Source organism: Condylura cristata, unplaced genomic scaffold (genome assembly GCF_000260355.1).
Source record: "Condylura cristata isolate star-nosed mole 26May11 unplaced genomic scaffold, ConCri1.0 scaffold00019, whole genome shotgun sequence".
Classification (NCBI taxonomy): domain Eukaryota; kingdom Metazoa; phylum Chordata; class Mammalia; order Eulipotyphla; family Talpidae; genus Condylura; species Condylura cristata.
Genome location: NW_004567120.1, coordinates 11,941,226 through 11,953,725, shown reverse-complemented (window position 1 = coordinate 11,953,725; position 12,500 = coordinate 11,941,226). Strand labels below are relative to the sequence as shown.

The window sequence follows — 12,500 nt, the reverse complement described above, 5'->3', positions numbered from 1 at the left end:
ATAAAACAAACCAGACAGCACAAAAATAAAAAAATAAAATGTTTGGTGTAACCAGGTTACAAGGTAGATGTCTGGTGGGGAGTAGCAGGTGAGGCTGGAATGAGGCTGTGGCCAGATTGGGTCGTGCTTGAATGAAAGAGAATTCTAGGCTTTATCTTGTAAACTATAGGGAGGCTGGAGAATTTAAGCAGGGAAGTGAACAGGACTGGTTTTGCGTTCTAGAATTCGCCTTCTGGAATGTTTTTCCTTGGGGAAGAACCCTTTGGGGAGCTGTCCTAATAGGCAGAGTTGTACTGTGGATGGAAGAAAGAGCACAGCTTGGACATCAAATCAGTAGGCTCTGATCCCTCAAACAAGAGCCGGAAGAAGGTGAAGGAGTCAAAGGTTTCTAATTTGGGATCCAGGTAGAAAATGCTGCCAACAAGAAGAGAGGAAAGACAGAGAAGGACCAAATTTGGTGTGGTTGGGGGTGAGGGCAGTGTTTCCCCACAAGCTATGGGGCCAGGCTCAGAAAGGGAAGAATGGAGTGGGAAAGTTGGAGGCACAAACTAATCGGTAGTCTGCTGAATATGCAAATGTGTGATGAGAGTGGATGGTAAAGATGGTGCTTGCAAATGAGGGGAGTGCTGCATTTTAACGCTGGGCAAGCATGTGCAAATCCTGATCCAACAAGCAGGAACTGAGCATCTTTGATTTCTGGGGCTGATGATGAAATAGCCACCATTTTTAGTCTCTATTTCAGCGGTTCCCAACATTTTAGGTATGAGGGCCCCTTCTTAAGATTAAAAAAAATCTCACCTCACCCACTCATACCTACAATAGTAGCTGTACTTTTAGTACTTACAGAGTGAGAAAAGACACATACATTTAAAGATCTGTGGACGCCTCACATGAAGTGCCCTTCTCTCTTCCTCAGGGGCCCATGGTGCAGAGACTGGGGCTGATTCCTGATCACGAAGGACACTTTGTGATAGTCAAAGTTTATAGAGATGACACAGCTTCCTGTCTCGTCATCCCTAAAGGGACACCCCAAAGGATGGGTGATACGTGACTCCCTCTTGATCTGACATCAACACAAAAGAATTAGCCACTCATATAAAAACTGAAGTATTGCTGTGACATGTCAGCTTGCTTTCAGACCTCTTTCTGTACCAACATTTAAATTTTTGTTGATTACACAAGCAGTGCATGCCCTTTATAGAAAAAGTAGAAAACACAAAAAATCACAAAGATGAAAATAAAACAAACTTACACTACCACCCAGAGGTACCATGACTAATATGTGTGAAGTCTTGCCATAGTTTGTCAATGAGAGAAATATATAGACACTTTTAAAATAAAACTGTCATCATATGCCACATAGCACCTTTTCCATTTACATTATGATCATTTTAGATCCCTAACTCTTCCTCTGAACCATGATTTCTAACAGCTGCAAAGGTGTTAGAGCACAATATTTGAAGCCACAGGCTTTGGTGTCAGATAACCCTACAGTCGACACCACACTGTTCAACCTATTGGCAGTGTGGCCTGTCAGTTAACCTCTCTTCACCCCAGCATCCTCATCTGCAAAATATGGGTGGCCATGGTATTGCCCTCACGGAATTCTCCTACTGGTTCTAATTAGTAATACACTCCAATAACTTAGCACAGTCCCTGGCATAAGTACTCTACTCACTAAATGTTTGCTGCACAATGTATTCTCTTCCATTGAAGGAGACATCACAATTTATTTTAACAATTAGAATCAAGTCACATTAGAATGAATAAACTTGTACATATTTATGAGACCCTTCTTAGGATAATTTCCTAGAAGAGAGGATCCCTGAATCTAAGTAAGGTATGAATCAGGTTTGCATTTGTGATCTATACCTCTAAAGTGCCCTAGGGGGAAAAAAAAGGTGGTATCACTTTATAATACCATTTCCCAGCACACTTGCTTACAGTGACTATTCTCATTTTTTTTTTTTTTAAAAGTTTTATTTATTTATTCACATAGAACTGGGGTACAGGCCAGAGGCTCAGGGGCGGTGAGAGGCTTCACCAGAGACAGAGCGGGGAGCAGAACAGGCAGATGGACGAAGTACACTGCTGAGGGGAGCAGCGGGCGGGTCAGGAGAGGTCTGGCTCGCCATGTGGTCTCCTCCGGGGCAGGCGGCAGGCGGGAATCGAACTCATGCGGAAGTGGCTTCAGATTCTCAGTGCTGTGCTTTAACCCGCTGCGCCACCAGGGAGGGCCGACTATTCTCATTTTTAAAATGTACTTGCCAATTTTTTTTCCTAGGGAGGATGCATCTTGAGGGTTAATTTGCATTTTCTTAATTATTAGAGATGCTTAACTCCCCTCTACATTTTAGTGGCCATTTGGTATTTTTTTATGGATTACTACTTTTTTTCCCCTTTTCAGGAAGTGCTCTGCAGATTAACCTCCTTTCTTTCTATCCTTCTATCCCTTTCTTTCTGTTGATCTGACGCCAGGTGGATGGCTCACAAAAGTAAAATAAGTCAGAGAAGGCAGCATGGCCAGAGAAGGCTCACACTCCTTCCACTGCTAGTATCACTGTTCTTATGCCATTTTCACTGACCTCTGTCTACTGACTCGCCGCTAACTACGACCTCAATTATTTTGCTTCTTTAGATCTTGGATTGCTAACCTGCAATGTTAACATTTAAGAAACACCACATAATGGGCCCTCCCTGGTGACACAACGACTTAGTTCTACATGGAGGCAGAGAGGGAACAGGATCAAAACTGGGGCGGGAAGAGTGCACCAAACTATGGTGATGGCACATGGGTGAAGTGGTGGTGGGAAGTCCACGGGGATTACAACTGAGATGAAAAAAGTACAAAATGAAGAATGATATACATATATATGTCTTAAAATAGTATCACACTCCTGCAGCCCGCTGTACTTCCGTATTTTGCTGCTCAGCACAACTGGTGAGGTTGATCCAGCTAGACTTACGATCCCATTTAGCAGGTGAAGCAGCTGAGACAAGGGAACCCAGGTCTCCTGATGTCTGGTCAGTGTTCTTTGCTCTATACAAAGATTCTTCTTTCTGCCTCCCTATTGATGTCCATCCTACCCCAACTTACTACCCACACATAGTGGTTCTGTTTTCTATTGCTCCTTTTAATTTGCAAAGGCTGGAAAAGTTGGAGATGAATTGGGCTTGGTCACCAAATGATCAATGTAGGAAATACGGCATATAAATTCAAAATACACGACTTAAGGAAAAAAAGGATTCCCACCTTATATGGGACACAGAAATCAGGCTAGAAGAGATAATAGGAAGAAGTGTTTACTTCAAGTTTGAGGGATGTAAGATGCATTGATGGAACAGACACTTCTGAGCTATGGTGAAAGGGCTGAGCTGTGGTGAACGGGAAGGTTTGCACACATGGAGTAGTATCGAGGGTGCTTTTGAGGGTGGAATGAACTCTCCTCTAGAGATCCCTCTGGATATCCACTTGTGGCTCTTTGCCACTCAAAATATCCTTTCCAGTTCCCTCCTCTAAAATTTATTTTCGGGCCCTCCCTGGTGGCGCAGCAGGTTAAAGCACAGCACCAAGAAGCTAAAGCCACTTCTGCATGAGTTTGATCCCCGCCTGCCCCGGAGGTGACCACATGGCACGGCAGACCTCTCCTGACCCGCCCGCTGCTCCCCTCAGCAGTGTACTTTGTCGATCTGCCTGTTCTGCTCCCCGCTCTGTCCCTGGTGAATCCTCTCACTACCCCTGCACCTCTGGCCTGTACCCCAGTTCTGTATGAATGAATAAATAAGTAAATCTTAAAAAAAATTTATTTTCAATTAAGGTAATATTTGGATACCCCCATTGAGTACCACTGAGGTGCAATAGCTACCAAATTGCCCATAGTCCTCGGTGCTTACTTCCCTCTTTATCCTGGCCTCCCCCTCTTGGGCTTGAGTTCTGTAGTCAGCAGTCAAGGGTTAGTTTTTAAACTTGTTTTCACCTGACTTTTAATTTAGTTACTTTATATTCCACATACAAGCGACACCATCTGGTATTTGTCTTTCTCCTGATCTCTTTTGCTTAGCATAATCCCCTCCAGTTCCATCAATATTTTTGCACATGGCATATGTTTAGCTTTTTTTATAGCCCAGTAATATTCCACTGTGTATATCCACCTCATCTTCTTGATCCACTCATCTGTTTTGGGGAACTTAGGTTGTTTCCATAAATTATTTTAGTGCTGCAAAAAACAGGAATAAAAGTTTCCTTTTGAATTAATATTGAATTTTGGGGGTAGATGCCTAGCAGTGGAATTCCTGAGTCAAATGGCAGATCCATTTTTAATGGTTTTGAGATACCTCCATACTGATTTCCATAAAGGCTGGAATGGTTTTCCTGGCTCTCAAAGTCACACACAGGGCCCTCTCAGGAGGCTTTAGGGGGAGATACTGCTTCTCTAGGGCACAGGTCAAAGCCTTCAAAACATGAGAAGCACCAAGATTCCAAACTGAAAAGCAAGACCACTGGCTTGTGGATGTCAAAATACCTGCTCAATATTTATTTATATCCTGCAAATCTTTTGGGTTTGATTATTATAAATTTGTTTTTATTCTTTCTTTTTCCTGATGTATTTTTTCAGTGAGTGCCAGGCACAGAGCAGGTACTCCGTGAGTACTCCCTGACTTGATTTACTGAGTTGAATTCCAATTAGGGAACTCTACAGGTCCTTAACTTCGTTGGTCCAAATTCCAGGAAGCAAGAAAAGCTTTGGGTTTACCTGGATACTTTCATTTGTGTAAAAGGATGTATACAGAATACTAAAATTTGAAGCAAGACTTGAAATGGCAAAACATTGCAAGCAACCAAAGTGTCCATTAGTAGGGGACTAATTAACTAAATAACGGTGTAGTCGTACAAGAATGCTATGCAGCCATTCAAAACAGAATCAAGACCTCTTTGTGTGCCAATTGGGAATGAGGTCTGAATGTATACGTTTTAAGTAAAAAAGAAAACTGGAGGGCCCTCCCTGGTGGCGCCGCGGGTTAAAGCACAGCACTAAGAAGCTTAAGCCATTTCCGCATGAGTTCGATCCCCGCCTGCCCCGGAGGTGACCACATGGCGTGGCAGACCTCTCCTGACCCGCCCGCTGCTCCCCTCAGCAGTGTACTTCCTCGATCTGCCTGTTCTGCTCCCCGCTCTGTCTCTGGTGAATCCTCTCACCCTCCGCATCTCTGGCCTGTACCCCAGATCTGTATGCATAAATAAATAAATCTTAAAAAAAATAAAAGAAAACTGGAAAAGAAGAAGGTGGTTAATCCATATTCATATTTTAAAAAGGGAAAATATGTGTTTGTATATGCAATATACCATCTTTGGAAGTGTACAAAAGAAACCGTTCACATTGATTGCCTTTGAAGAAGAGAACCGAGTACATACAAGGCAAAGGTAGTGAATTCCTTCCATTTTTCAGGATTTCTTCCCTTTTTATTAATTTATTTTACAACTATGTCTATTGAGGTAATGGTGGTTTATAACCCTGTATTTGTTTGGGTTCATAGGTTCACACCTCTTCAAAAATATGTTTTCACAGTGTTCTTTACCAAGGCCCAATAATATTTTCCCTCATTTTAAAAAGGAGAACTATAATACACTTAAAATAGTACATAAACAGATGTGTGAAGTATATTGAATTATTAGCAAGCTAATCCTCAGATAATCACTGTTCTACTTTGAGAAGTAAAATTATTACTCACACCCTTAAGTGCCCTGTGTCACCAATAAGAGGTGTAGTTTTTATTGAAAATTATAAATATTTTAATTAAGTGAGATAAATGAAAATGTAATATATTTAAAATGTAAATTTAAAATGTAAAGGTAAATAAATATAAATAGTGTAATATATTTTATTTAAATAATAAAAATAAATATATATTTTCTTTTTGAATTTTGAACCACATGACTCTTCAGTAATTTAATAACACCACTTTCTCCCTCCATTTCCATTCCTCACCAAAATGTCATGGGTATCTTTAACAATTATAGAAAGATTGCTAAGGTCTCTTTTTCATAACTGAATTCAGTTACAACTGAATGCATTTCGTGTTTAACATATATTAACTAAGCTGTCTGTATACATCAAGATATCGAATCCTCTCGACACCCCTGAGTAGTAACTATTAATGTGGTCTCGCTGACAGATCGAAGCAAGAAAGCATGCTGCAATACACGGTGCAGACCTGGGTGTCCCAGAACACACATTCTTGATAGCTATGCTATTCTGACATTATAAATTCGAGAACCCATTTTCTGTGGCACTGGAGTCAAGATTCCTAGCAAGTGGGCCTCCTGTCTATGGGCCACCAGGTAGGAGCCCACGCACAGAGTTGGTCATGCCTTTACTCAGGAACAGACACAAACAATTAAAGAGGGACAGTAAGTGTGGTGCCTGGGGCAGTATCCAGCTGGCAATCCCCCCGCAAAGCATTTGAATGACTTTCCTAGGACATCTGAGAAATAAAATTCTGGTTAATTCTCGTAGTTTGATCCCAGACCTTCTCCAGGGCCTTTAGAGTTCAATAAATAGTATTTTTTTTTTTTGGATGAAGGAATAAGTTTTTTTCACCTGTAAACGGGGAAACTCTAGGAACCTACTCTACAGAAAGACTTTCAGAAGAGAATGAGGATGTCTGATGCAGCATTGTTTGCAACAGCAAAACTCTGCAACTGACTCAAATGTTTGTCAACAGGGAACTGGTTAAATGGAAGATGGCAAAGAGGCAGCACAGCAAGACAGTTAAGAGCACAAGTTCTAAGCCTGGACACTCAGGGTTTGACACTGATCAGCACAGTCCTGGCATCTGCAAAACAGGGAAAATCAAAAGACCTGCCTTGCAGCCTTGCAAGGAGTGCATCCATAGTTTCTGACATCAGTTCCTTCTCCAAGCTTTTTTTTAAAGATTTATTTATGTATGCATACAGAACTGGGGTACAGGCCAGAGGTGTAGGGGGTGAGAGGATTCACCAGAGACAGGGTGGGGAGCAGAACAGGCCGGTCTACTGAAATACACTGCTGAGGGGAGCAGCGGGTGGGTCAGGAGAGGTCTGTCACACCCTGCGGGTCACCTCCCTGGAGGGATTGAACTCATGCTGCAGTGCTGCAACAGCTTCACTGTGCTGCGCTTTAACCCAGCTTTAACCCATCACGTCACCAGGGAGGGCCCTCCACAGAGTCCTTTTGTATACTTTCAAAGAGAGTTTATTGCATACAAAAGCACATATTTTCCTTTTTAAAAACACACAATAAATACTCAAGTCTTATCATTCATTGAAACCACTCACACAGTGGAATATTATGTTGCTGATAAAAAGAAAAGAGGTAGCTCTCTGGGCTCTGATTTGACCAGACGTAGAAGATCTTTTAGGTTAAAGATAACAAGTGTCAGAATAGAATTCCAGTCACAAAATAATGTCTGGGAGTCAATGAGGGGGATTTTCCTTTTAACTTGAGACATTTTGTGTGGATGTTTTAAAATGAGCTTTTCTTATTTTATTATTTTTGGAAGAAAAAATCAAGAAAGAGGGAAGACTTCTAAATCATGAGAAGCTTGGGAACAGCACTGGGAAGCAGATCTTCTTTCTACAAGCTACAGATTCTTCTCCCCAGCCCAGGATGACCCTGCCTGCTGACCTCCCTCGCGGCACTCTTTCTACCTGACAGCTTGCCACCAAGAGACGAGATACACATTTCCTTGGTAGCGAGTCTTGTTCTGTGTTCCTAAAATAATTCCTGCAATGTAGTCAAAAACCAAAGTTCTGCTTCAGATGCTCTCAGTGAATAAATCATGGAAATTGAGGCTGTCAAACTGGAAGGCGCCTTAGAGATGATGTAGGCCAATCCCCTCATTTACAAATGGAAACAATGAAATGTGTTCCTGAGAAGTCAGTTGTCACGAAAGTTTGGGAAATAAAATTTATTTTCCGGTGAAAAAATCAGAAATGTGTCCTCACAGTGGAGATTTTTACTATAAGCGTCTATTAACGTGGTCCATCTGAAATCTTCTACATTGCTAGTGAGAACAAGATTTAGTAAATTGTTTTGAGAGGGATCTGACAATATCTCCCAAAGGTGATGGGACAATTCCCTCCTAGATATATATTTATAGTAATAGGCACATAAGAATATCTACACAAAAATGATCATAGTAGACCTAAGTATGAGCCAGAAACTGGAGCTTATCTGCCCATCAACAGCAAATGGATAAATAAATGGTGGCATATTCATGAAATGGAATGCTACTCACTAGTGAAAAATGTGTGAATTAGAGCCACGTGTTACAATGTGGATAGTTTCCACAAATATACCAGTAAACAGAAAACAAAAATTTGCAGAAGAGTACATAGCATAGCAGGGATATAAATTTTTAAAACATATAAAGCAGCAGTATGTGTTATTTAAAGACACACACATATGTCACACAAGTATAAATAAATGCATGAGAATAACAAACATGAAATCTAGGATTGTGGTTACTTGGGAGAGAGGGGGATGGAGCTATAAATGTGTAAGATGCAAATGTTGCTCTCAAAATGACAAAATTGTTCCTTCAAGCTGTTTCATTTTCCTGCCACAGTTTCAGGGCAAGGAACTTGGTAGAGAAGCAGCGGTTGGGCACAGCAGGTGTGGAATCCAGAGAAATGGGTTCCACTCCCTCAGATACCAGCTACAGGGGCACAATTCCATTCACGTCTCAGTTTTGTTTTGTTTTGTTTTGTTTTTTTTTACATTTAAAAATGCAGCATTGTGGAGAAAGACAAACACCACGTGATTTCACTCATATGTGGACGATAAAGAAACAAAGGAAATGAACAAACCCAAACCAGAAACAAACTCTCAGATTCAAAAAACAGACTGGTGGTTGCCGGAAGGGAAGCAGGCTGGGGTGGGTGAAATGGGGAAAAAATTGTCAGCTGTGTGGTGGTGGATGGAAACCAGACTTTGGGTGGGGTCATAATGTACTATAGTGTGGAGGCATGATGCTCTATACCTGAAACTTACATAATGTTATAAAACAAAGCTACTTCAATTTTTTTTAAATGTGGGATTGTTATTACAATACAAAACACAACAAAACAATACAAAAAGAAACCATTATAAACCGGAGAGAGATCCTGCAGGGGAGGGGGACAGGTCGGGAGGAATGTGGGGGCTCTGGTGATGACCTGTGGGGGGTGGGGCAAGTAAACATCGTTATAAAATGATCAATAATGTAAATCGGTATATACAAATAAATAAAAATAAATAAATGCAGAATTGGACTAGATTATTTTATAAATTTTTTTACAAGTGACCATATCATTCAGTTGTTTTATTTTACTTGGGTACCAATTCCATAACAAGGTGTCTGCAAGATGTTGAAGGGTTTTGATATAGAAAAAAAGTATGCCTTGGTCAAATTTGTTTGGTACATACAGCTAACTCCACTCCTTCCCCCACTGCCTGAAGGAGAAAGTTCCCATTTGGTATAATTTGCTAGATTCTTTTTTAAAAAAAGATTTATTTTATTTAGTTATGCATAAAAGAGGTGGGTGTAGGCCAGAGGTGTGTGTGTTTGGGGGTTGGGGGCGGTGTGGATGAGAGGATTCACCAGAGACAGTGGGGAGCAGAATAGGTTGACTGAAATACACTGCTGAGGCGAGCAGCGGGTAAGACAGGAGAGGCCTGCTGGGCCATGTGGGTCAGCTGCCTGGCAGGGGATTGGACTCTGTCCAGTGGCTGTGGAGAGCCACCAGGGAGGCCCCTAACTGGATAGATTCTTCTGGGGGTCTCGAAACACTATTACCAGTGATTTACATCTAAAATATTTTAAGCGTTCCCATAGCCCACCAAATAACCTACCAAATTATCCCAAAGAACAACAGTCCACATTAGGATAGTGACAGAAACCTGACTGAAGTAGAGTTAAAGAAAATGGGACAGATTTCCTAACAGCAGTGTCTCCCAGCCTTGAACAAGTTTGTAGACATTGTTGCTCTCCAAGAGGAGATTCAGCAATGAAGCAGTCTCCAAAAAACACTGAAACTAGAGTGCCCTCCCACCCCACCTCCACTCTTATTTTAAAACAGACTCTATTAACATTCCCTCAGAAGAGTGTTCTGTGGAGCATTGGTTTGGTAATGGGTGTCCTAGAAGAATCTAGCTCACTAGCTATTTTAATGGCTGGTGTGCATCACAGTCTAACTTCCACAGAGTGGGCTTCCTGGGGGTGAGTATCCCTGGCAAGTTTAGAGTGAATCTTCTTGGGCATCATCAGTGAAAGCCCATTTGATCTGGCATTGGGGCCAATTCAGCCAGAATTCTGGCCTTCGAGAGCAGGATAGGATAGGCGCGTGTCACAGATGGGCTCCCAGCAGCTGACTCTTGGGTCTTTGCTAAGTTTGCTGCTTTGAGGCACAGTCCCATCCTTTAGGGACAGCAGCAGCAAAGGGTGCTCTGTCTAGAACTCAGTTACTTGGTGCGTATGGCATGGCCAAGGAGCTGGTGGCATGGCGGGGGTGCTCTTTTCATGTGTATTCAACCCCCAGGAATAGCTTGCAGGAGGTAGAACTGCAGGATAGAAGCCAGCCCCCACCCCCCACCCCCCAGGGAAAGAGGCCTCAGCTTTCTTTCACCGAGAGGACACTTTATATCACTTCCACCTGCTGCCCAGCTCTCCAGGGGAGTTTCTTTGGAAGTCCCCCAGATTCTCTGAAACCATCTGCTCCTCTTCCCCTCTGCCCCCACCCCCCCAAACAAGGGAAACTGTTGAGATTTGAGGCTCCTGCCAGGCATTTTAAAAGGTGATCGACTCAAGTACTTTCAATCCCAAAACAAGGATTTCTTTGGAAAAGTCAGGAACTAAAGTGAACTCGACATAGCGGTTTCTGAAGGCTTTTGTTCTTTTGAACAATCAAAAAGAAGACGCAAGAGACAAGAATGCTCTTTTCCAGACAGCATGCAGCGTGTTCATGGAAGCTGGCAGCGGTTGTGGTTGCCCAGCTCTGTCCACCTCTGCCCAGCCCAGCCCAGCTCAGCTCAGTTACCTGCTTGGGCCCCGCACACCCACAAAGCTCCCAGGTCCTACCTGCCCACCAGAGGAGGCTAAGCCCAAGCCACCCTCAGTCTCAGGCCCACTCCCAGGCTGGGGCAGGGCCTGATGTCATGGGAAGGCACAGAGTGCAGAGAAAGCAGCTGTTTGACTCCATAAACCTTATTGCAAAGCGCTCCTGGCTATGCTCGTAATAGTACAGCGATGCCTCCTGGTGATGGGGGCAGAAAGGAAACCAAGGGGAGAAGCTGCAGAAAATGCAAGCCGGGAGGTGCATGAAGAGACTCCGCTGCACCTCCCGCCCCAGGCTCCTAGGTCAGCGCCCTGTGCACTTCGGGGCTGCACGCTGGTGTCCTGTCTGCTGACCAGAACCCTTCTCTGTTCCCGGAAGCTGCTCCGAGGTCCCATACTTGCGTTCTCCTCCCTTTCCAGACAATGCTTTTCACACCTCCTTCCCTTCTCTCCCATCAGGAAATCCACCCTTGGACAAAAAGCATGTCATTGAAAACAGACAGAGCAAATAAACAAGTAAACAGACACCCTTCTCCTCTCAGAGCTGCAAACTGGCCCTTTCTCTTACTCATTTTTAGACCACAGTTGCTGAAGGGGCTTGAGTTTCCATTCCTGGTTGTCTTTTCCCCTCCTCTATGAATCCAAGCAGTGGCTACTTCATTGTGGGCATTTTTTAATGCAAGTTTTACCCAAAGGCATAAGCAGTCAGGCAGGCGCGTGCACGTGCGTGCGCTCGCGTGTACGCGCGCACACACACACACACACACACACACACAACCTCTGGAGCTTCCCCTCCCTCAGTTCATTCCCCTCAGCCAGCCGAAAAAGGGTGAGGTTTGGAAATCATTTCTCTGTGGCCTACCTTCTGATTCCTTCAGGTCTGAGGAGCAGGCGGCAACTGGGAGCTGGGAGGCCCGGGCTGCCTCTGTGAATCAGCAAAGAAGTCCCTGAGACAGGGATGCCGACAGCTGCTGTGTGCACACTCTCCCTCTGTCTCTCCCACCTCCCTGCCCTCCTTCTCCTCCTCCTCCCCTCTCAGAGCTGCTCTGTGTTGCTATGCAATCATATCTCTGGGGCTAACAGCATCACTCCGACCTCAGGCAAAAATACCCTTGGCTGGGCAAATGCAGAAAGAGCAAGGACAGTTTTGCAAAACTACCAGAGCCTTGGCGGCTCTCAGAGATTTCAATTCATTAGAAGCGGAGCAGGGAAGCGGAAGAGGCTGAGAGGCAGAGGGGGTGAGGGGGAGAGGCTTCCACTGGGGAGGAGGAGACAAAAGACGCTGGAGATCAATACCAGCCGCTGAGCGCTGAGCGGCTGAGCAGGAGGAGCCTGGGCCCCAACTTGCACAGACTGAGCCCAGAGCCAAGGCTAACTTTGGAGCCAGCAGCTGGCAGGGCCCTTCGGTAGCCAGTCCAGGATTCAGT

At 43.8% G+C, this 12,500-nt stretch overlaps 1 protein-coding gene across 1 annotated transcript in view; it reads right to left on the bottom strand.

Moving 5' to 3' along the window:
* The window catches only part of DRP2 (dystrophin related protein 2), a 49,588-nt gene extending 37,306 nt beyond the window's left edge, over positions 1-12,282 (bottom strand). The window contains exon 1 of the mRNA XM_004685646.2: positions 11,936-12,282. The gene's annotated coding sequence lies outside the window, so the exon portion shown is untranslated. The remainder of the gene's footprint in view (positions 1-11,935) is intronic.
* Positions 12,283-12,500: the final 218 nt, after the last annotated feature.